This window comes from Strigops habroptila, chromosome Z, assembly GCF_004027225.2.
Source record: "Strigops habroptila isolate Jane chromosome Z, bStrHab1.2.pri, whole genome shotgun sequence".
NCBI classification, from domain to species: Eukaryota; Metazoa; Chordata; class Aves; order Psittaciformes; family Psittacidae; genus Strigops; species Strigops habroptila.
This window is the reverse complement of record NC_044302.2, coordinates 74,727,826-74,751,926: the sequence shown is the minus strand read 5'-3', so window position 1 is coordinate 74,751,926 and position 24,101 is coordinate 74,727,826. Positions and strand designations below refer to the sequence as shown.

Sequence of the window (24,101 nt, the reverse complement as noted above, 5' to 3'; positions counted from 1 at the left end):
CATACTCTCTGCCTAGGTAACAGTTAGAAAAGCCGGGTGTATTGCTCTGAGTAGTTCCTAGCACAAACTAGAACTGGAAGATGCTCAGGATAGCAGAGAGCTTTTCAGTGAGCTCAATCACTGTGAAAAGCAGACATCCAGACTGACCATGCAGAAATGTGTCATACTCCTGCATATACATTCCTCTTGCACACAGAATCAAAATTCAGGCTGTTGGTTGGAAATATATATGATTTAGGAGATGAAGCCTGGATAACAACTCTGAAATTTTAGCACTTTATGTTTTAGCATTTTAAGTTTAGAATTATGTTCATCTTAGAGTAATAAACCGGAGCAATTTTATAAGTGATCTAATAATTTTTCATTAGAAAGCAACGAATTCAGGAGCCAAAGAAAACTTGAATTTCTTATTATTTCTGCAGTATAAAATAGGTTTTTCATGTCCATAATTTTATTTTCTTGAAAATTAGACAAAAACAATGATTACAAGAAAAAAAACTGGTGACAGGTTTTGCAATGCTCTAGTGGCACAGTAAATCCAAAATACTTTGTTGGACTTCATAGGTTTCATGCTGGTGTAAGAGATCATCTTCACAGTTACACAGGGCAGGCTGGAACCAATCTTGCCATGCATTATAAAAATCTTCATCCACATCGTAACCTTACATGTGGAAAATAAACAAAAGAAATATTGCAGCTGAGCACGAGAATGATATCATTACCACTTGCACCCTGTTGACAGCTATTTACAATATGCTTTTGAGAGTGCTGATTTACTCCCACAGCCTGAACTGTGGTGTTAAATTTATTAAGAAAAATAACAGAGAAGAAGCCTGCTCCTTATGTTCTTGCTATTTGTTAACCATCTGATTTAGAGCCACTTGGGCATGTACTGTGTGGATATAACCACTGTGTATGGGACGGCTGCCAAGCAGAAAACATATGATTCCTCCTTCTCCTCTTTTCATGCTCTCTGCGTGGTGAATGTAGGTTGCTGCATTACACAAGCTTGGCAACCTTTGCAATGTAGGTGGATTCAGACAAATAGAAGACAGGCAAGAACAGCATGTCTGAGAAGGGAACAACAGGCTTGTCTAATGGCATCCCCACACTGAGGGATGATTTAGGAGCTCATTTGGGTTTATCTTCTCTTTCCCTAGCTTATTAACCTATTCATTGTCAGATCCTTCATGAGACACAGAAAAAGACAATGGCATATGTAGATGTTTGGCTTCCAGGTAGCTTTCCCCAAGCCAGCACCTACTGGAGCTCTCTGCAGTTTCTGCCCAGGGCATGTGTCTGGTTTACTGCTGTCTTGTTCGGTCTCTCTCTAAACCAGAAAACCAATACCAGAAGAATGTGCCAGGGCCTGGGGAGCAGCCTGTGCAGCTGAGGATAGAGGGTAGAGAACTTCTGCAGCCAAAGAAATTGATTTTCTTTTGATATGAGACTTAAGTCTTACCAAAAATCCCCACCAATCACAAGAAAAAGAATTATGATCAAATGTTGTTGTCCAGGTCTGATAACGGTTTAGACTGAGAAAATCTCTCGAAGAGACAGTCCAGTGAGGAGAAAACCTTACAGCAACCACTAATGTTGCTTTAGTGCTCTAATCTGTCCCTGTCAAAAGGGACAAGCTATGCTGAACAATAGTGAGAAAGGAATAACCAGTCCAATGAATTCAAGGGAATTACAACATCATAAAGTAATCAGACCTAACAGCAACTTTCATGAAGGATTTCTTCTTGGAAGGAGACAGCAAAAGGCAGCAATTAGTATGAATGTAGTCACAAATGAGTGATTTAGATTACTTAAAGAACCACTGTCAAAGGTATTAGAAAAAGCGGCTTTATTATGATGTTGTAAAAGTGTGACTTAGCAAGGTTTGATGGCAAGGTTCAATTTATTACTGTACAGAACAATCATTTGAACAACGATTCAAAACTACCAAGACAAAATCAAAATTACCAAGTCACAAATCAAAGTTACCATACTACAAGGTTAGGAGTGATATCAGTTGCTTACCAAAGATCTGCTGTTCGTAAAAGGTCTCTCTGCCTTGAGAAGCAACCTTGAGAGGTGTCCCAGCTCAAGAGAAGACCACCACCATGCAGCCACACTGCCTGCTAGGGAGAGCTCAAGGAAGGCTGCTTACGGAGGCTGTCCTATTTATCGAATAAAGTGGTTGGCTTGTAGTCAAATTACAAAGGTATGCATGAAAGTCCTGTACACAATACTTTCTTTGTTCCTTGATAAACGAGTCTTGGAAAAGCCACCTGCTATTCATGTGTGTGATTGGTGTTTCAAGCTCGTATGCATCAGTGCTCACTGTGTCACTCTGTTCCTTTTTGTGGGTTTTCAGAGAACATATTGAAACTGGAGGAGTTCTTGCCCCATTAATGGCTTAGGCATTTACCTCCTTTGGAGCCTGTACTAAGCTACCACTAGTTTGGTTAAAGGGTCAGAGTGCATCAGTCACAATAGTGCCTCCAGCTGCAGCCATTTCCATTTGCTGCTCTACCTCAAGCAGCAAGAGAAATTATCTGTCATTTTAAGTCTATGGTTGATAGGAGACAAAAAACCTGCAGAAAACTCAACACACAATCATGCAAGCCTAGCGGCACAGAGATAATACCCGTTCTGCAACTGCAGTCTTCAGTTCTATCCCAGGTTTTTCTTCCATCCTCCTTTTTACTGATGTTGCCTAGGACCAAGTGTTGCCAGTCAAAAATCTTGCTAGACTTTTAAAAATAATTAAAAGTACCACACAAAATAGCACCATTGTCAATCACTACACATACACACACACAGACAGCTTCTCCAGAAATATTCAGGAACCATACAACACTATTTACTGATTAATAACTTCTTAGAAGGTGTATTCTGAAATTATGCATATGCAGAATGACCACCAGCAGTGTTGTATCAGGGCATGCTTTTGGTGTATGAACCAAAGTGAACAGCCCTAATGAGCAAAAGGGAAATGTACAAGCTGAAGAAAACCCAGTGGTAAGAATTCTAGTGTAGTCTGAGGGTTTTCCTGTAGGTTTTCTTTTCCTGTGCTGTAAGTTATAACCAAATTCTTTTCCACAAAACAATAGCAGTCTTACCACAAGTGTTTTATTAAAATAAAAAAACCCCAAGGACCAAATCCAAGATCCATTTAAACTTTTTGAAGAACAGAGGAAATCTAACAGACCTAAGAGCTCCACTTTTCTTTTCCCCGAATTATTCTTGTCTAGATGTCTTGGCATTCACTTTTTGTTTATGGATAACTGCTTTGAACTCATGTAAGCTCATGTGTCAAACCATATGCTCTGTCACATGCAGTCAATTAGTTTACATTGTCTGGTTGCTGGCTGTAGCCTTTAATATGTGTGGTACCTAACAAAATTATCTCCAGTTATGGCAAAGTCTTAACCAGTCAGTAGGAGCATCAAATGAGTGAGGGCTGCAGGAGTACAGCGTTTGCTCTGCCTGGTATTTCCAAAGTGTCAAGGTACAAATCAAACCTCAAAATACAAGAATACAAGCAAACCCAAATCCAAACTAAAGAAATGAATACATCAAAACTCCAACCTAAACACAAGTAGAAGGGCTCTTCTTTTCCCTTCCCTTCCCTTCCCTTCCCTTCCTTTCCCTTCCCTTCCCTTCCCTTCCCTTCCCTTCCCTTCCCTTCCCTTCCCTTCCCTTCCCTTCCCTTCCCTTCCCTTCCCTTCCCTTCCCTTCCCTTCCCTTCCCTTCCCTTCCCTTCCCTTCCCTTCCCTTCCCTTCCCTTCCTTCCCTTCCCTTCCCTTCCCTTCCCTTCCCATCCTTCTGCCCTCTCTCTCCCCACTCTCCCTCACTCCCCTCACCTTTTTTCTTTCTTTCCTTCTCTCTCACTCTCATTGATTTAAAAAAAGCCTTCAGACACAATTTATCACCATTCACACAGGTATAGAGTACTGATTTCCCAAGAGTTTCCTTGGCTCTATAAATCAGAGGTATACTACTTGGTAGCAGTGGTGGTGTGTGTTCACTATCTTGCTCTCAGAAAGGAACTTTTTGAAGTACCCACAGCCCTTCAACTGAAGCACAATCACTGAATACTTTGGGAAAACATCACAAACTAAATGACAAAATTGTATCTCAAAAATCAGTACTACTATTTGCTTCTCATAAGACAGAGACTACATTACCTAAGTTAAGTGACTAAAATCATTAAAATGCAAATGACTGCAATTGCAGACTGATTACAAAAATTAGATAAATTCCTATTAATTTCAAATTTATCTTGAAATATACAGTCAGGTTTCCAGGAGAAATACTATCATATTGTCAGAGCTAACAAAGTAAGGAACATCACTGCACAGGGAAGAAAATGCCAATATGCCTTTTCCTGAAGAGTGACAAATTTTACCTTAGGTGCCCAGCCTAAGCCTGTAAACATGTTAAGTAATTTCAGATGTTACAGTATGCTTAGTGGGTATTAGAGTACATGAACACTCTTAATCAAGTTAGATCACCAAGAAAACGAGAACAAATGTTGGATTAATTTTCCACTCTAAACAGGGGTAAGACTGCAGCCTTTACTGCTGTCAAATAGTTGGACCAAAACACTTGCTGGATACTTTGGCAACTTTCCACATGTTACAGGTCTTCAAACGTGACACCAAATTCAAACATACTGACTAAAGCCAATTTCTTATCCACCTCTGACCTGAATAGGGCTCACAGTCCTGCTCACATAACTTTATGTATGTTAAAAGATGAAAACACATCCTCTTAATCATACCATCTTATTTTAAAATAGCTTTTGATGGTATTGTTTTAATAAAGGTAGTTGTGATGATTACATACAGAGTACAGGAAAAGCCTGTCTTTGAATGACTGCAGCCAATGTCATTTACCAGAAATTAGTTTGGCCCAGGATGAGTTATAAAGCCCACTTTAAATTATAATCAGGTATTTATTGCCAGGAAAGCTCCTCTCTTTAATACAAATCCCTACTTTTCTCTTCCCAATACAGTTGAAAAAACGTGACTGGTCCAAAGGTTGTAGTCTGCAAATGCCAATATTTCATTAAAGGGATGGTTAGATATTGCTTGACTCAAAAGTAAAAATATAGCTGGCAGAGTAGTAGATCTAGCTGTAAAGCAAACAGATGTGAGAATACTCTGATTACACTATGACCATGAAAGACAGGTAGTAGTGTAAAATATTTGGAGTATTTTCTAATATTCTAATATTTTCTAATGTGAGAAACAAAATGACATACATATACTATGACTGTAATAATTTAAAAGCAAACAGAAAAAAACCAACCAGAAAACCCTGGAGTTATATTATTGTGTAACAATGCATGCAGGCTTGATGCATTGCCATTCAACAAATCACAATATGTAACTAAATATTGGTAACTACAACCACATCTTCCACATGACACAGCGCATGCGGGGAGTCCTTCCGGCCAAGTTCCACTTGTCTCTGGTCCCATTAGCATTCTACCAGCTTGTTCCTGAACAGTCTACAGTAAACATGCAGTGCAGAAAAGAAACCAGGAAAGCACAGTGGATAGTCATGTATGGAAAACAATTAGGTGTCCTTCAATTTTTTTTGTCTCTAAGTGAGAAGTGTATTATTTTTACCCAGCTAAAATGCCACAGGTATACTGTAGACCGGAAGGAAGATATTAATCTTATTTTTTCAGAGACAGTTCAGATGTATAAGGTTATTTTCCTAAAGAAAGCAAGCAAATCAGTAAATGTCTCTGTTTTTTGCTTCTGGTCTTATTTTTTCAGGATGAAGTGGAATACTACTGCTGCTGCAGTTACCTCTGTGTTCTCTCATATCCATGCTGGATAGAGGCTTAAATTATTTTTAGCATGCTGAACTTGTTTATTTCATTCTTATTTTGAACATGTAGGAAAGCATCTCTGCTGTCAATAGAAGGAGCCTGTGAAAAAATATTTATTCCTTACTGGAGCTAAAGAAAAGAAAAAACCAAACCAAATCAACAAAAGAAAAGAAAAAAAAAAAGAAAGAAAGAAAAGAAATCAAGGCCTTAACATCATAGCTGTTAGTCTGGCTGAAGATCTAGTCTGATCTAAGAATAATTCTAACTTGGTCAGTATAGGTTTTCAACTAATCTTCTTCAATGCATTCCAATAGAGAGGAACAAAATGATACGTAATGGCAGTGTGCAGGGTCTCATTAACCCGACACGCCTTGCAAATACATAAAACAAATTTAAAAAGCCTGGAAGCTTCTACCATCTTTAAGATCTTGAAAAAAAATATCAAAATCAAATAAAATTTTTGGAGATATTAGACTAACCCCTGTAGGACAATACATCAATTTGGTGGTTTCCCATGTCTCTTTACTTTCCTTGTGTTGGTATGCACTAGACATCTGTTTGTTGCGGGCCTCCAATCCCAGGGAGTATCAAGAACTACATTTTCAGTATATACCCTAAGTGCATTGCATTCTTTTGCTTTTAAAATTTACCCTCCTAGGAAGCTTTCATTTACTCCAGGAAACACTGGAGATGTTGTAAGGCCAGAGATCACTCATAACACCCCCACTGCTTTGTCAAGTTCTGATGTCCATTCTCAAAGCTTTCAGGTTCTGAATATTAAAACAAAAGACTCTCCAGACAAATCATTGCTAGATGTCTTCTGGAAATAGCACCAGGAACTGCATGAAGGAACACAGGTGCCAAAGGGCTACTTCCTATGTTGGTTTGTGGCTTATCAATTCTCATTACTGTACAATGGAAGAAAAAATCATCTTTATGGGACAGCATACCAACTTGTCTTCCTATTAACACTGGATTTACGGCAATATCTCAGTTTACTTAAGCAACATTCATCTAGCTATTGCTCTCAGAGCGAAATCCGGATGCACAGATTATAGAAGAGGGCCATTTGAAATGGCTTTTTGTTTTATGTCTTTCACAGAACTCAATCCTGAATTACTCATCGGTGAGCAACCCCATCTTCAGTACCACATTACAAGATTATCTGAAAAATGCAGGCCCAGTGACAGTGTGAAGGTGTTTACTGGCAAGAATATTAAAGAAAAAAAAAGTGGGAAAAAGTACCACTGTAAGTGGACTTCAGATGACAGATGAAGTTAGGGGAAAACATACAAGCAAAAAAAAAAAACCAACCAGTTTAGCACAATAGACTAAACTTATCCCAGGTATAACTCTTGCCAGCTGGCCAGTATCTATTTGTCAAAATATATTTAATGGGAAAAGAAAGAAACAAAATACCATATAAAATCTGTCCTAGAACTTAGCAAATTGATTCGTTTGGATAAATCAGCATGCTTCTATAATGAAATTCTTTCAGATAAATTACTGGTTAATGAATCCTTACCATTTTTGTGACCCCTTTCATCCCGCTTTTAATTTCACAGCATTCTATAAATACCCAATGTACTATTATCTTGCAATCACAGTAAAGAGGGTACCTATATCACCGTGGAAACAAGATATGTGTATACTATCTATGATCACTCCTTCTCTAAAGCAGAAGCCTACATTATCTGTGCAAGCTTATGGCTAATTTTTCTGCATAAGATACAGATGTCTTATTCCTACCCACTTCTTTGGAAATTCATTTCATGTAGTTGCACAGAGCAAGCCGTAAAGTAGGTTTTATGAAGCCAATAATGCAGATATAATACTTGAGGAATTCCTTTTAGTTTGGATATATTTATTTTTCCAAACATTTTGTTTGAGAGAAAATGAGATTGCTATCTGCTGTTTCCTTATTTTTTGCAGGAAAGCAAAGGGTTGTTGACTTCCTCTCCCCTCCCTTCCTTCCTTCTTTCTGAAGGTACTGTACTCATCTGAAAAAAAAAGAGAACGAAATGATTGTTCCTGTTCTCTTTCTTAAGTCACTTGAAACACTGTCCCTGCTAGTTTTCTAAGTTTACTGCAATCTCTGCACAGGGGGAGGGAGAGAGAGGGAGAAAGAGATTACCAACATGAGAGCAGGTAGAGAGTTTAGGGCAAGACTCCTTCGAGCTTCAACAACTGGTAAGTTAAGTATAAATGCTTTTATGGTTAACTCTTTACACAATATATATGCTTCTGTATTAAGAGAAGGCATTAATCAGACACACATTTAACTGATAAAAAAGGTAATAACCATATGCATTGACAAGGAGTATATTTATGCTATAGTTACCTACAGTCTGGTTTTTAGATACTGATAATAGCATGCCGTTTAACCAGCACAGACAAGAAAGTGTTTTCCAGTGAGGCTGATGATATTTATAACATTATCTGCCGAGAATTTTGCATATATCCCTTCTGCTACCAGAATTTTGTTTCGGGCTTCACTAACCTTATCCTGAATGTTTCAGTAAGGTTCACTGGGCCATTGCTGAAATAAAGACAGAAGCTATGTCATATGCAAATTGATGTATTTCATATATCATTTGCCACTACTGAAGTCTGCTCCAACCCACCAACCTGTGCTATAGTGGGAGAAGAATTACTAGGATTTTTTTTTCCTTCAAACTGTATTGTGTTTATGATTACACATGTTTATCTCTACTCATCTGTGTATATGCTAAGTCTAGGAACAGTGACTTTTCAGACATGGTAAGACAGTTCCAGGTTCTCACTTGAAAAAAAAAAAGTTCATGTTGTGTAGTATATAACAACTGAGGCTGATCACCAGCATCAGTAATAGGGTGGACTCCAATGTTTATTTGTTGTTTGCACTGTTGTAGATAGTGATATTTTTCACGTTGGGCATAAATGTACTGGAATGTTCAGAAGTTGCATGTAAAATGAGTGATTGAATGCAAGTGTATGTTTCAAATATCACCCACATACAGGCTTGCGTGTGCCTGCGGGGCACACACAGGCACAGACGTGGGGGGAAGAATTAGGACAGGTGTCCATTTCTCTGCAAAAGGAAAGCTTGGTCATCTTTTGGTCCAGTATTTCTTCAAGCTGCTGCACTCTGAAGCACCGGGTCCTCTGCAGGATGCCCAGAGCTTGGTCAGAGTGTCTCCAAAAGGTGGGCAGGCATCACGGAGGGCTGGCAGGCAGTTCGAACTGCTCCGCTCCTGCTCCTGCTCCCACCAGGGCACCTGGGCTGCGCTTCCGCCCCAGGACAGCCCTCTGCTCCCACCCCTCGCTGAACCAACTAGTGGAGATGATTTTCTTCCCTGTCTATCTGGGGTCTTTCTGCAGGATTTTCTGTAGGGAGGAGTGATCTACCCCCATTTCAGACCGATTTCTGGGTAAGTTGTAGATTCCCTTTGGTTTAGGAGCAGTGGATGGGTTCTACCAAAAGAGGTTTATTGAACTCTACAGCTTAATGTTGCAGCTTGGTTTAGTTCGGTACCAGTTATCAGGTTTATTTGGTTACGCTTAACCCATGAAGAATCCTCTGCTAATAGCAAGTAAATGCCAGATGTTGCCGTGAAAACCACTTGCCGCATCTTTTGCTCAGAACACCTGGGGTTATGTTTTATGTGACTAAATACAGATTCAAATGAAATAAATGGTGTGGACAGCTATTGTGACAAGTTACATGTCAAACATCTGGAAAATCACTTTTTACTTTAAGTGAGAAGTAGAGGAGTCTCCCAAATACTTAAAAATCCCCACAACCAAAACAAAACAAAACCAACAAAACCTAAACATACACCCTGTAATTTTAATGGGATTTTTCTCAAACTGTGGAGTGTTAGTCTGGATTGTAATCACCTCTAAGTTTTGTTCTAGGTAGTTCAGAAATTCAGTCTATCATGTAGGTAAGGGCAATTTGCAACCTTCAGGTACAGATTTTGTTTTTGAAGGTACTAAACATTAATGTATTCTTGATTTGGACCATGTATACAACAAATTCTTTCTCTGAGAGATTGTCTGAAATACATAAATAAGAATACATGTTCATATTCATAGTAGGTGGCTAAAAGCACTATGTGATTTTTAAACCCATTCCCAAATAACGAGCACACAGAAAGAACATTTTTTGAAGGAATGCGTGATAATTTGACAGTGAAAAACGGACCTCGAATTTCGAAATTCATTCTTAGATTTCACTTATCGAGTTTACTTTTCCTTCAAGTAGTACATCTTAGCAATTGTTTGGAGTTTATTTGTTTTCACATTGTATAATTTATTGCTGGAATAATTGTAACATGATTTAGTATAATGGTAGTTTGTAATACAACTAATACCTTTCTCTAAGTGTCAGGAATAGGAGATTTTTAGCTGATATGTAATCTTTTTCCCACAAGCTGAGATATTTACATGCAGAGAAGGATATAGTCTGAGACTGGATTGAGTAAGGATCTACTACCAGCTTATGGCATAATTTAAATGCTTGTGAAAGGAATTTTCAATTATTCGCATCTATGTTATTAAAAAAATAACATTGAAGCAATAAACCAAGAATAAAAAGAGAGAAGCTCTGTTTATTTTGCTTATAATTTTATTGCTTCTATTGCTAAAAGCTATATTTATGTATATATCATACATAAGTCAGTGTACGTAATTTCTCAGAGAATTATTTAATGCAATTATTTCCATTGGATTTGTTTGGAATTATAATGAAAGAAAATATGTAGAGATTTTGCTTTTGTTCTGAAAAATAAAAGCAAAACTACAATAATGATGGCAAAGATGTTACAGAAGAAAGTTGTAGCCCATGGAAATCCCAGGTTAACAGGTCTGATTCAAAAAGCATAGACACTGATATAAATCTTTGCAAATGTCAATTGCCTTTTTATGTTTAGGACCAGCTTCTTTAATGGTAAAAACTGTTGAGAATGAGAGCTTTGGATGAAGAATAGTAGCACAGATTTGCATTCCTAGTAACATTTTAGCATCTCTGATATAGATTTTTGACCAAGAGATTAAGCTAAATCTTTGAATTTTAAGGTGAGTTTTTTATTGACTTTGCATTCTTGCAAATAAGAACATCAATAAGAACCTTGCCTTAAGACTGTCTGGATTTAGAACAGATACTGGTGGACTGAGAGGTACGATGTGCATCTCACAGATGAACATATTGACATGTCTATTAGATGTTGTTTCTAGTACTGCCAGATAGATATGCAGGATTTAGAGTGGGAGAAGCACAGGGGGCTGAATCATGGTAGCAACCCAAAATAAACCTTATATATAGAGGCAGAAGAGTATGGATTACTCCAGATAGCACTTACATTGCTTCCAATCCTTGATATCACAAAGCCTCGATGCCACAGAAAGACATCTATCTGAACGGACTACTCCAGTCAGCCAGACATTTCAACAGAGTATCACCATGAGAAACAAAAGCAGTAAAGACTGCATAACGTAACAGTGGTTTTCTGTGGCCGTGGTTTAAGGACACAAGTCAGGCAAAGCTATGTAAAGAAAAGTAGCTTCTTATTAGTTGATAAGAAATGGTCCATTGCTTCTGAGCACCAATGCATGTTTCCAGTAGTAACTGACCCACTGAAACAAGCTGACCTTACTGTGTAGACTGCTACAGATAGTTATAAAATTACTCGTTCAATGGACTAAGTTTATACCCCAACTGACGACCCCAAAAATAGACCACCTGTTATGAGCATTTTCTTCTTAAATGCAATAGTTTTCCCATTCTAGTTTACTAGCCCAGAAGACCACTGAAAAGGAAGGAATATAAGCTTGGAGATTTCTAGAAAGACAAATAATGCGAAACATTTAAAAAGAGAAAAAAATATGGAAAAAAGATGACCTGGGATTATCCTCTTTCTGCTGAAAAGCTGATATTTGGAAACTGAGACCACAGCTCTCCATTGCTGTTTAAATATAGTCGAATGATATTCAAATTTTCATTCAATGAAGAAGCCTATCATTAATATACATGTTGATTATTTGGAACACGTATTGAATTGCATGTTGGTTGTCTGATTTTTCTTTAAATCTATCTGGCATCTATGTTTGTATCGTGCCTGGCTTCTAAAACACTAATGATTCAATGAAAAATAGTGTTTAATCTTTGGTTTAGTTCCTTCCAACTTAGTAACTTGGTGACTTGCTTTTGTAAAATAAATGTTTTATACTATAACACTATACTAGTGTTGCACTGATCTTGATAAGCAAAACACAGTGTTTTACTTTTAAACCAAAAATATTTAATGTATTGTAAAGACTTCTAATGTCATTGAAAGTAATTACACAAAGTAATCATATTTTGAAAGAAAATATTTTTGTGCTGTGAAAGTTATGGGAAGAAATTATGTGAATATTTGGTTGTTTGTTTTTTTTTTTTTTACTTTCATTCCTTATTTCCTGCCGTGAGTGTTAGAAAGACACATTACTAATTATTGGAATGAAGGCTGAAAAAAAATATCACTTTCTCTTCCCTCCGTCTTCCACTATGAAAGCTAAAACACTGACACATTTCCCTTCTACTTTGTGGGTATACATGAATTCGTGTGATTTACAAGAAAAAACTTAGGATAAAAAGTGTGTTTCCTGAAAACCCATTTTCCTGTTACCAATATTCATAAGAAGTAAACCTGGAAACATTAAACTTTTCAGCTGCTTGTTCTCATTAGCAGCAGTAGAAATCAGAGAACACTGAGAAATACAAATGTTCATTGAATGCGAAGGTTCATTTAATTGCAAAAAGCTACAAGGCAAACTAAGTCTCATACATTGCTAACATCACTTTTTGCTGATGAATTAGAGAAAGGTACAATTGATTTGAAATTGAAAGCAAGGGTACGAGAAGGGTCATACGTTTTCAGTTGTTAGATGATGCTGTTCTACAAGGAATACTAATTCACAGCAAGCAGGCACTACCCGTGCCAGCCTCTGGAGGCCTGATGAAGACTAGAAACCACCAAATTTCTCCTTGTAGAAACAGTTTTGCAGGGTGGTGTTCCAGAGTAGAGAAGCAGCTGTGGCAGCTAGGGGATGGGAACACATGGCTTTGTCCCTTCTAGGGGAGAAGCTTGTCCTGGTACCAGGCCCTCTGATAAGCCACAAGTGTGTTGGCTGGGAGGGACAAGATGACTTCCAGTCTTCTTCTTCACTGGTTTGTTACTATGTCTGACTATGCAAAAGACACTTATGCTTTAGTTTTCTATAGCCAGGGTTCCAACATAACTGTTAGACTCTTTTTGCAGTAATTAAAGACCTTCTGTTTCGTGGAGGGCTCTATGCTGCCTCTGCTACTAAAGACTTTGTAAACTGGAAAAAGTATGTGCTCTTACCAACACCCAGTACACCAGATATAAATAAAACTTAAATATACCTACTCTAAAGATATCCAGGAAGATCACATTGAAATGTAGTTACTCTTTTAGTCCTACCTCTGAGATGCTTTCTAAAGCAAGAAGTGTTTCAGCTTGGCATTTCAGCTCCAGGTAAAAAATATTTGAAGGCACTATTTGAAGAGGGGCTGTCTTTCATACAGTATTTCCAGGTACACAATATTTTCTACCTGTCTATTTTTTCTTAACAGTATTTAGAATACCTGTGTAATGAAAACAAAATCAAAAGATGAAAATGAAAGGGTTAGCCTGGTTTTAGAGCATCTGTCAGCTTCTAATGAACAGCAGCAGTTTTTTTGACCATCTGGTAGGCATCAGCCTGGGTTGGTTCCCTAGTGCAAGTTTCTGAAGCTACGAAGAGTGTCCTGTATTTGTCCAAAACCATTGTCCTATGACAGGAATTCCAGAAAAATGCAGATGATCTCTTGGAAGAACAAATTGATAACAATGTGATCACAGGTTTACCAGAAACTGAACCCATCCATTCATAAAAGTGCAGGAAAATTTTATTTTTCACACAGCATCACAGCAAGGAATCACATCAGCACGAATACTATATCAAACAGTTTTTCTGCATAATGCTGCACTCAAAATATAGTGTCATCAAGGTTTCCGGAATAATTTTATATATCTGTAGGTAGCATTTTGTCAGGATGCTATGGAAGCAGTCACATGCATCAGAGAAACGGTGCTGACCAACTCCTCCTTCATATCTCCTTTTCCCTCTGCCAGAAAAATCAAAATACTAATTAATGGCTTTTGATCCCAAATACATTAATCTATTTCTTCATGTCCCTTAGAAAGGGAAGCCCACGTAAGCTTAAGCTACAGGTAAAGAAATGCAATTGAACAGGTATCACTGGATTCTGTAGGCAAATGATCGGGATCTGGATTCTCTCTAATGGCTGCAGTGAGGATTTTCACTAGCTCGTTCAATACCAAACACAAAAACTTTGTTAACAGGCACACAGTGGAAGCTACTGAACAGAGTTAGGACAGTATATCGGAACACAATTCACACAATTATTTATTCTCTGGGTAATGTCCCCTTGCCCACCACAGCCTTGCCTGCTATTCCTCCCAAAACACAGCTATTCCTCCCAAAACATGAGAATAATTTCTATCAAATCTTCCAGGTTTTTGTGTGTGATACTTGGCATTTCTGCAGGGAAAAATCCATGAATAGAATTGGGAGGTTGGTGGGGAAGTAGGGGAGGAGGAGCAGCAGATACTGAGAAAGCATATATTAATATATGAGGTGATTTTTTACAAAACTTTGTTTTATATTGCTGTTTGGCCATTCTTAGTCATGGGGTAGCATCACTGCGTTTTAATGGTCTTTTTGGTTTCCTTTTTTCTTGTAATGAAGATCTGAACTGAGTTAGTATCCAGAACAAGATGCTGGCATCACTAATGGTGAAGGATTAGTGCTAGAGTGGTTTGGGAACTGTTCAGAATTTCAGATTTCAAATCACGTTCAGTTTCTACTCACTCTCCTCCACCCCCCATCCCCGTTTGGCAAAAAATAATTTCTTATTTGCTTGTAGCTCTGGACTGTGTTCCGGTATCAGCTTATGACATTTGGCTAAGTTTGACCTGCCATTCCCACTCTGTATGCTAATTTACTAAATTCAGTAAAACTGGCATTTTAAATCTGTTTCAGTTTAGCATAATTAACCTCAGGATTTTTTCCCTGTTAGTTGATTTATATAGAGGTTTGTTTTCCAATTGATCAAAATCACAGAAACAATATAAAATTTGTTTTAAATTTCAGGTTTTCTTCAGTTTGTGGCAACAAACTGATGTTTATTTTTAAAACTTTCTAGAAGCTAACAAAAGAATTAAGAGCCATAGGCAGGATGTATTTTGGGGATCAGAGAGGGAAAGCATTTTTTTTTTACTGTTTAGTCAAGGAGAAGATTCAAGTGTGGAGCACAGGTGAAGGGCAAAGCCAGGGAGGAAGTTATCTTAAACTACTTCCTTGCAGGCACTTCAAGTGATCAGTAAAAAATACCATTTTATGTTGGAACTGAAGAACTAAGCACATTACTCTTTAAACAAAAATAACTGATTTGTAAAAGTTAACCCTCATTTGAATGCAATTGTGAGATGTATGTGAAGGTGACATTTTTCTAAACAATAAATACATATTCAGAACGGTTTCGATGCTTTAACATGGATTTTATACTCTGACAGACTGAAAAGCAGAGCTCCCTAATCCCTAATCAGCTATATAAAAGGTAATTTCTTCCAATGCCCCAGTAATTTGCCTTAAGAGCCATTTTTAAGTCTGTGTCATTGCTCATGATTTTTTTAATTTTTTTTTTCTGTTTGGGTATTAATGGAATAAACACAGTGGTGTCCTAGAAATGACATTGACATCTCTAATTCCTTTGCTGTGTTTCCTATCGAACTTCTGTTCGGAGGGAAATGCCTAAGTCAGTACTGAACCAGCATTGTTGCCAGTGAGTAATAAAAGTTAATAGGGCTTAAGCAGTTCTTTCAGCCAAGCAGCTTCTCCAGCAAGTCTGCTCAAACTTCAGCTGAAATCTAAGAAAGCCTCATTTGGTAATTATTTTTAATAACTGGATGCCAAGAGGAGTGTTCAGTAGCAGATATATTTTTCCTAATTCTGTCAGTTTCTGGATTATATAAATAAACAAAATCCTCTTCTTTCAGTTCTTGTGGAACATAGGATGTCTTACTGGAACACATGATAGCTACTACTTTAGCAACCTTCAGTTTCACTATGAGTTTTGAGTTGTGTGAAACAAAGAATTGAATGCAAAATAAATACAAAACCCAATGGTCCTGCTGAAGACTAATACTACTCGTCCACTTCTAGACTTTCATTAAAAAAAACCCTGCTTTGGAGACTTTACATGAGTGTCCTATACAATCCTATTATCTCTTGCCCTTCTACAGGAAGAAGTGAGGTACCTGTTGCTTTACACGTGTCACGCCCAGAAGGTGCAATTAACTGTTAATGGTGCTAAGGGTGCCAGCGGGATGGCTTGAAGAACCAAGGCTGACAGTGGCCCTTAGCTACCCTTTAAGATAACAAAGAGATGGGAGGAGACCAGACCATCTCTCTGGCCTCCATAGGGGTGATAACGACACTGGGACTACAGTAGGAAAGAAAGCTCAGTCTATTTCCTTTTTAAAGGTCATGAATGCCAGCGAAAGGTTTACTTTCATAACAACAGCCCAAGCAGTGCAGCATGAGGGTTATGGAAGGGCATGCTTTTTTGATCATTCTAATTTTGGGTGTTCTGTATAGCTCCATTATTTGTTTTAAAATAATACTTCTGTACAGCTGAAAACCCCTCTGTCTCCACTTCACTCTATAGTGTTTAATGGCTGTTCTTTGTAGGTGGAAAGATTGTGCCTTAAGTGTTCTTTCAAGGACTTCACACTCTGTTCAATATTACTATTATACTACTAGATGTTTCCTTACATTTATATTATTTATTTGTTCTTCTGTTCAGCCCATCTCTTTTAATATCTGTATGGTGAGAAAAAAAAAAAATAATCCTAAAACTTCATTAGTGCTATTTGATAATTTTCCAGAGGAAATACTATTTAATACATAGAATTCCTATGGCGCCAAAAATGTACTATTTTAATTTGCAGTGGCAGATATGGAAGTAGACAGGAAACAGGGATGGAGAGATAGGATTTTTGCCGAGGTGAGTAGCTCTGGGGAGGATGCCTTCAGCACCAGAGTGTGGGAACCAGGAGTCTGGTTCCTGAATGGCCAGAGCCTTGAAGGGAGCCCCAAGTCCTCATCAAGCTTTGCCCAGGAGCCGGCAGCACTGCTGACTGAGCAGCTAATTCATAGAGGGCACGTTTGAAGCTGTGCTACTGTATGGGCTCCCGATGTCACCATCATGGCCAGCCCTGAGCTCTGGGTGCGATCTGAAAACTTGGTATACCTATGAGCAAATGCTCCTGGTTACCCAGTCCTGTAAGAATATTTATATGAAACTGAATATACCCCAAAACCATCAGATTTGGTGCAAAATAGAGCAGCTACAAGGTGGGAGACATAGATTAATTTTCCCCCTTTCTCCTCAAGCAGTTTGGACCCCCACCTCCAGCCTCTTAAGAGAGTGCCCTAACTAGAGCTTATGAGGGTAACCCTGCTTGCCTTTTGCTGAATCTGAACCATTACACAGACAAAAATGCCATTGCCAAGGGGCAGGGAGCAGAGAGAAGATAAATGGGGTAGGCAGAGGATGCAGATTCTATCCTTCTAGACGTAGGTCTGGGCTCCCCTCCAGATGTCATTTCTCCAGGTCTATTGAAAGTTAAAGGCACGCCAGCCTTCTGAGTGATTGTGTTTACGGCTTGGCTATGGCGTCAGACTCCCTTTAGTTCATTCTGACACACAACCCTTTCTCTGCAGCGCCAAAGCTCCAGAAGAAGGGACAAGTATGGGTTAGTACAATTTGTTAAGGTACATCCTCAGTCTAAACTCATGCCTGTACTCATTTCCTGCACAACAGCTCTTAGAGCTCAGCCTTGTGTTTTTGTTTTCTTTTCAAAACAGGCAAAACTAGCCTGAGGTACCTAAGAAAATTTCTTCTTGACATGGACACAGGAGTGCCTTCAAAAGCAGTCCAGTGCCACACACTGTGTGTGCTCCATCCCTGGCAATGTTCAAGGCCAGGTTGGACAGAGCCTTGGGCAACATGGTCTAGTGTGAGGTGTCCCTGCCCACGGCAGAGGGGTTGGAACTAGATGATCTTAAGGTCCTTTCCAACCCTAACTATTCTATGATTCTATGACACTGGTTAGCCTGCTTGAGGCAAATAGTTCACCCCCATGTATCCTCCAAACTTCTCTTCAAAATAGAAACGTATTTCACTTTCCCATATTGGTGAAAAAGAAAAGAACAAAAGAAAGGAACTGTACATTAAAACCCCTTAACCAGTAAATACTATACAGTTAAAGACTTATCAGCAAAAATGATCTAGCTTTACTGTGGCTAAGTAATTGTTTCTAAAGATGGGAGAAGTTGAAGCAGGTCAGGGTCAGCTGTTGAGGGACTTGATGTGGAGAAAGAAAGCGAGGCATGAGTGAAATAACCTTCAGTGCACACTGGTTTCAGGGGACTTTAAGGAATAGAAATAGAAGTGTTTCTTGGAGAGGTAGATTGAGAAGAGAGTAGGTGGACATCTCTCCTCCTGCACAGTGCAGCTCTCACTGTCCTGACTCCTCTCTAAATCTCTGGAGGTACAAGAACCTCCATCAAAGCACTCAAAGATATTTCACTTCCTGTCTTTGTATGTCCCTTATCCCACAAGAAACAGTTGTCTTTTGATTTTTATATTAAAAAACTTTTATCCACATCCATCCTTCATGGAATAAGAAAAAAGTCAGAATGCAACATCTTTGGGTCAGGAAAGCTCTGAGCCACAGACAGCTGGAAGGCCTGAGGACAATAGTGGAAAGTTGTCATGACACTTTCTTCTGTTTCTTATATTCTTCACAAGTATCTTGGCGTAGCTACGCTACTAGCCTGAGCTAATACGTCTGGTTTTACATCCTTCTGTACCTCACCATCAGCTCTGCTTCAGGCTACACTTCACAGGTTTCTGTGGGGGCAAAGAGAAAAGCAAGAGCCTATGCTGCTATGGGCAGAGATAGGGCAGGACTGCGCTGTGAACCCAGAGGTAGAGATATGCCAGCAAATGACTGTTCCTTCACCCCTTTTTTCCCACCCCAAAGTAGCCTTGAATTCCTTGTTGGTACCAGAGAATCAGGAAGGTAGAAGTGCTCATCTGAGGATATTTATAATATTTGTTCCCATACACAGTTTTAGACCAGATAATTTGCTGTGCCTTGCAGGCTCCTACCATGTGTGTCTGTGGTTTGGGGTGACTTTGTGAAAACAGCCAACACTTCAGAGTCTGTGGACTTAACATCCACTTCATTATCCAGGTTGTCTATGTTCTGCTGACAATTTTAGCAGATAGAATAGAGAAGCAAAGAGGGAGCAAACCACAGACAGAATAGAGAAGTGAAGAGGGAAGGAAACATAAGAGAAGAACTAAGAAAACTCACAAAGAGGAAGAAAACGAAGAAAAGGAGAAAGGAGGATAAGAAAAAGAGAAATAAAGACCCAAACCAGCAGCAAGCCAAAACTGTACTCAAAGGCCACTTTGTATGTACATCAAAAGAACTAGAAATGGTCCATGAGGCTTAAGTACTGCTTGAGGAATCACCAGTAAGGCCTTATTGCAGATGTTCAGTGGTTAACAAAGCCATACTGCTCTGTGACTTCCACCCACTGTCCTGCTGGGCGACAGGACTAAACTAAGAACACAGCACTCACACTGGAGAGAGGAAAAATATCTAAGGCTAGCCCACTACAACACCAGGCAAATTTTTGCCTATCTAATCGATGCCACCACTGAAAAGCAAGTTACACCATAAACCACTTAATAAGCACTCATGATGCCACAAACAGTGCCTCAGCTTTGGCAGAGTGGGTGGTGGTGGTGAGATTTCCTCTGCTGAGGAAATCTCAGAATCTGGTTTAACACCTCAGAATCATAGAATGGTTTGAGTTGGAAGGGATCTTACAGCTCATTTAGTTCCAACCCCCCTGCCATGGGCAGGGACACCTTCCACTAGACCAGGTTGCTCAAAGCCCCGTCCAACCTGACCTTGAACACTGACAGAGATGGGGCATTCACTAACACTTCCAATAATTATCAAAACAAAAATGATCTATAGGTTATGGAAAAGTGAATGCACATTAATTTTGATACTATTTTACTAATTTTCTTTATTACAAGAAATACCAAAGAAACTATGTTACTGTAAAAGTGCTCATAGTGTCTTGCTCCCTGAAAATTGAGTACAAAACCAAGTTACACATATATCCAAGATGACTGCAAAAGCCACTTCATAGGCAGTGCAGGCAAACTGGTATGTTTCCTTAATTTTGTGTTTTCCAGCTAAAACAAAACAAAAAGGACATAACTTATAAAGTTAAAATTTGGGAATAACAAAGACAATTCAGGAAGGGTATTCCTGTTGCAGAGTTTTCTGAAAAAAGACCCATTTCTTCACATTGATGTCATCTCCCAGACAATATTAATGCACCTACACTGCATAGGAAGATCTTAGAGCAAAAGGGATATCTAAAACAATCAAACTTTGAACATGAAGCAAGGAAGAAATTCCAAAACAGAGTCAATGAAGGAAAAAAAAAAGATCATTTAAAATATAGGACATCTTTGAAAGTTCATTTCCTGTTGTGTCTGTTTACTGAGTCCTGTTAAACTGTTTAAACATGTCAGATTTTTTAATCAATTAAGTTTCTTATGTGTGTGATTGTATGATTTCTACTACATTTGTCTGCAAAGGTTACCATCTGCTAACATGTCTCAGGATATAAGTTGTATTTTTCCACATATATACAATACATTTGCCGAAAGTATCAAATTTTGGTCATGGCATAGATGGGTTCATATCTCACTGGACAACAGAACCCATATCAAATAACAAGGAAAACTGTGAAGGATTAGTTTCAGAGTTCATTGGAAGTCTTCCTTAAGCCTCAGTGAGCTCTAATTATGCCCTAGGAAGAGTTACCAAGGTTATAGATTTTCCTTTACCATATGCTGAGAAAAAAAGCACACATTTGTTAACGGAAAGAAGAAGTTTTCTCCTGAAGCCTGATACCAGCAAATGAAGGTAATTTCCCAGGGAGAAGTGAAAAAGGCACAGAAATCCTCAATACTATCATGCTAATGTAGAAAGTAAAAACCTAATCTAGTCCACTTCTTGTTTTCAGTCACTCCAGATCATTTTCATGATCAACTTGTTTCCAATTCCACTTCTATTAATGATAGTAATCCAAAAAGGGAATAGAAATATTTATGGCAATATCTTTATCTTTATAGTATTCTCCATTTAAGCAGACATACCTGTGTCATAAAAGGCATGTGACAAGAAGTCTAGCTTAGATGACAATTAAGGAGATGTTATATCATGGGCTTCATTTAATATCAGGTCTGCATGCATGTGAGAGAAAGAAAACAAGTGTTTGTAGACGTGGTATTGAAAAGTTTTGACTAAACTCCACAATGGCTATTATTCCTAGCACAGGCCTGTTTCTTTAAGGTTTCCCCACCATTTGTGTCTCCCTAATCAGTATCTGCACTCATTGATTTTGGATACTTTCCCTAAATCCATGTTTATTTTTGCAAGGTAGTCCAAATTTCTTTCTTCTTCTGGCTCCACACTGTAGCAGGAAAAGTGCTCTCTTAATTTAAAATGTAAATTAACTTCTAGTTAGCTTCAAATAATGTAGCTTAAGGACTTCAAGGCTGATTTGGGTCTATTAACATATACTAAGTACATATAACACATACACAGTTTATATACCTGGCTTGAGTATAAAAACGTACTGAGTGTATGTTAATGGAGTTAATTTTTCATATTTGTGTGCTTGAAATGTGGATATTTATACCAGGAAAACAGGGATGGAAAACACAGTTTGCATGGATTTCTCAAAAGAATTAGAGAGTTGACATCAATCTTACAGAAGTTTTGGTAAGGGTTTGAACATGGTCTTTATCTTCTGCCCTCCTCTAATGACTACAGTCATTCAAGCCTAAAGTCAATAATACACCTTAATTTAAAAAAAACCCTATACAAATAATCCATTCTTGAATAACAGTGGCAGTTTAAGCCAATATCTAATGAACTTCGTATTGAAATAACTCTAAATCTTTCAAGCATATTTAGAACTTCTGCACCATTCACTATTGCAGCACCTACAAACAAAAATCTGACTGTACAAATGACAAGCAGGTGCATAGATTTTACAGATATGGAAGATTATTATTATCTAGTCTAACTTCTTACTCAAGACAGGCTATAAAACCAGGAAAACAAACAAGAAACTTTTGAAAATTACAGGTTAAAGACATCCGACTGATTTACAACTCTCCAAAATTATAAATTCCCAATAGAAAAAGAAATGAGGAGCGGCAGCATTATTCCATGACTTCACTCACGCTCTGGGGGCAGCAGAAAAGAAGTGGAAGAGAAAGCCAAAGGGGCTTACAGAGAGTTCATGCCACCACTGAGGGAAATCAGCATGGATAATAGTAAGGAGCCATCAGATGTGTACTAACTCTAAATATTCAGTTACCAGTAGTGGATACATTCATGTTTATACAAGTATTCCTGGCATTTTCAAAGTCTGACAAATAACTCAAAGCAGTGTAGATGCAGTAGGGAACAATGCTTCACTGCTGAAATGAGATGAATTCTTCATAGTAAACCCCCTTTTGGTCAGATCTGTAGACTGATGCGAATTTTGCATAAATAGAAATAGTAAATGAGTGAAAACCAAGTAAAGAATTTGGTGCTTAGTTAAACAGCTGTGTGACTGAGCACATTTAAAACCAAAACCTATTTGGAAATGTGAACTGAATGAAGGAGACTCTAGTAAGATAACCATGACCATCGCTATAATAAAGGGGTTACAAAAGTCAGTGACTGAAAAAAACCCAGCTGGTTGTTCAATAAGGCTGAAGCTCTCCAGCTGCTCAACTTTAGCTCAAGAAATGCAATAGTGTGTCATTTTTCACTGATCTACACTTCCAACACAGAAACAGCTGTTAGATTTCATTTTTCCCTTACACATGCCAGTATTTCAGGCCTCAAAAGGAAAGCAGAAATACGTTCTTACAGGGCACAGTTTCAGTCATACCTGTTCCAGCAAATGTGGAATTTCTCTTCCAGTAAGAGAAGCCATTCAGTCTATTCAGCCACCTTTACGCTTCTTCTACTTTCCTCTGTTTCATCTCCTTGCGAAATCGCAAACACAAGTGCAAACCTCCTAATAAAGTAGCCCATTTCCCATTGTCAGAGGATACATAAAACTTTCACTCATCTTGGTCTCATTTCTAGTATTAGCATTGTGTTGCCCAAAAGCAAAATCAGAACAGTAGTAGTCAGTATTTAAGCTTGAGAAAATTCATAACCTCACATTTCTATCGTTATAAAACACTTCCATGCAGAACGTTTGTTCTACTAAAGTCTAAAGAAAATTTGCTACTGACTTCAGTGCAGAGTATTAACTGGAAACTGTAACAATCATATGCTTGTAGAGTGAATAGCATGATTTACATACTTTTTTAATCCATTGTAGAAATATGATGAGAGGAAATGAAAAAATAAAGGGGGATGCGTATTCTGTATTAAACTCTTCCTCTTTAATGGAAGTTAACAACATTACTAGGTGCCGCATAAATATTCTATTCTGGAAATATTTCAACAACTACCTGAACTCACTGTAGTCTTTCTTTTCTTTTTTTGAAAGAGTGGGGAGGGAGCGTATTTGTGGTTCTATTTTTCAAAATCATGTATTTCCAAGTACTTACATATAGAAAAAAACAGTGAGGATGCTTGTCTGTTATAAAGAAATTAACTTTTTAATAAGCTCTGAAGTGCTAGGTTTAGTGAAGTTTTTTAAATGTTTAAGTGCCAATACAGCATGAAATCCCCTGATTCAGTGAGATTTTCAGACCAAGTTTTCAAAACTGAGGAGCTGAAATGCTACTGGTAAAAGCTAGGATTTTTAATATCTATCCAGGTTTAAACTAACCTCGATGTTTAGAATCACATACCGCTGTGCTACATAGCATTACAATTCAAATACTAAGTGCTGAAGAAAGAAAGAAGTTTTAAAGTCCTTTTATAGGAAACACAAAAGATCCCTGCGAGATATCTGAAACAAATGTTTCTCAATTCACCCCCTCATTATTTATTGTTGAGTATTAAAATGGCATCAGCTACTCCAGAGTCAT

At 38.2% G+C, this 24,101-nt stretch overlaps 1 protein-coding gene and 1 long non-coding RNA gene across 4 annotated transcripts in view; one reads left to right on the top strand and one right to left on the bottom strand.

Annotated features, from left to right (window-relative positions):
- Positions 1-433: 433 nt before the first annotated feature.
- Positions 434-2,143, bottom strand: LOC115601106. The gene is made up of 2 exons (XR_003989235.1): positions 2,026-2,143; positions 434-661 (listed from the first exon to the last, which is right to left on the bottom strand). It is a non-coding gene; the product is annotated as an uncharacterized LOC115601106 (long non-coding RNA).
- A 5,748-nt stretch (positions 2,144-7,891) lies between these two features.
- Positions 7,892-24,101, top strand: part of ZNF366 (zinc finger protein 366) — a 38,713-nt gene continuing 22,503 nt past the window's right edge. Inside the window, exon 1 of one of the 3 annotated variants that reach the window (XM_030512806.1) lies at positions 7,892-8,026. The gene's annotated coding sequence lies outside the window, so the exon portion shown is untranslated. Of the gene's footprint in view, positions 8,027-9,203; positions 9,247-24,101 lie in introns of those variants that run through there. The other 2 variants (XM_030512809.1, XM_030512808.1) reach the window with 2 other exon arrangements.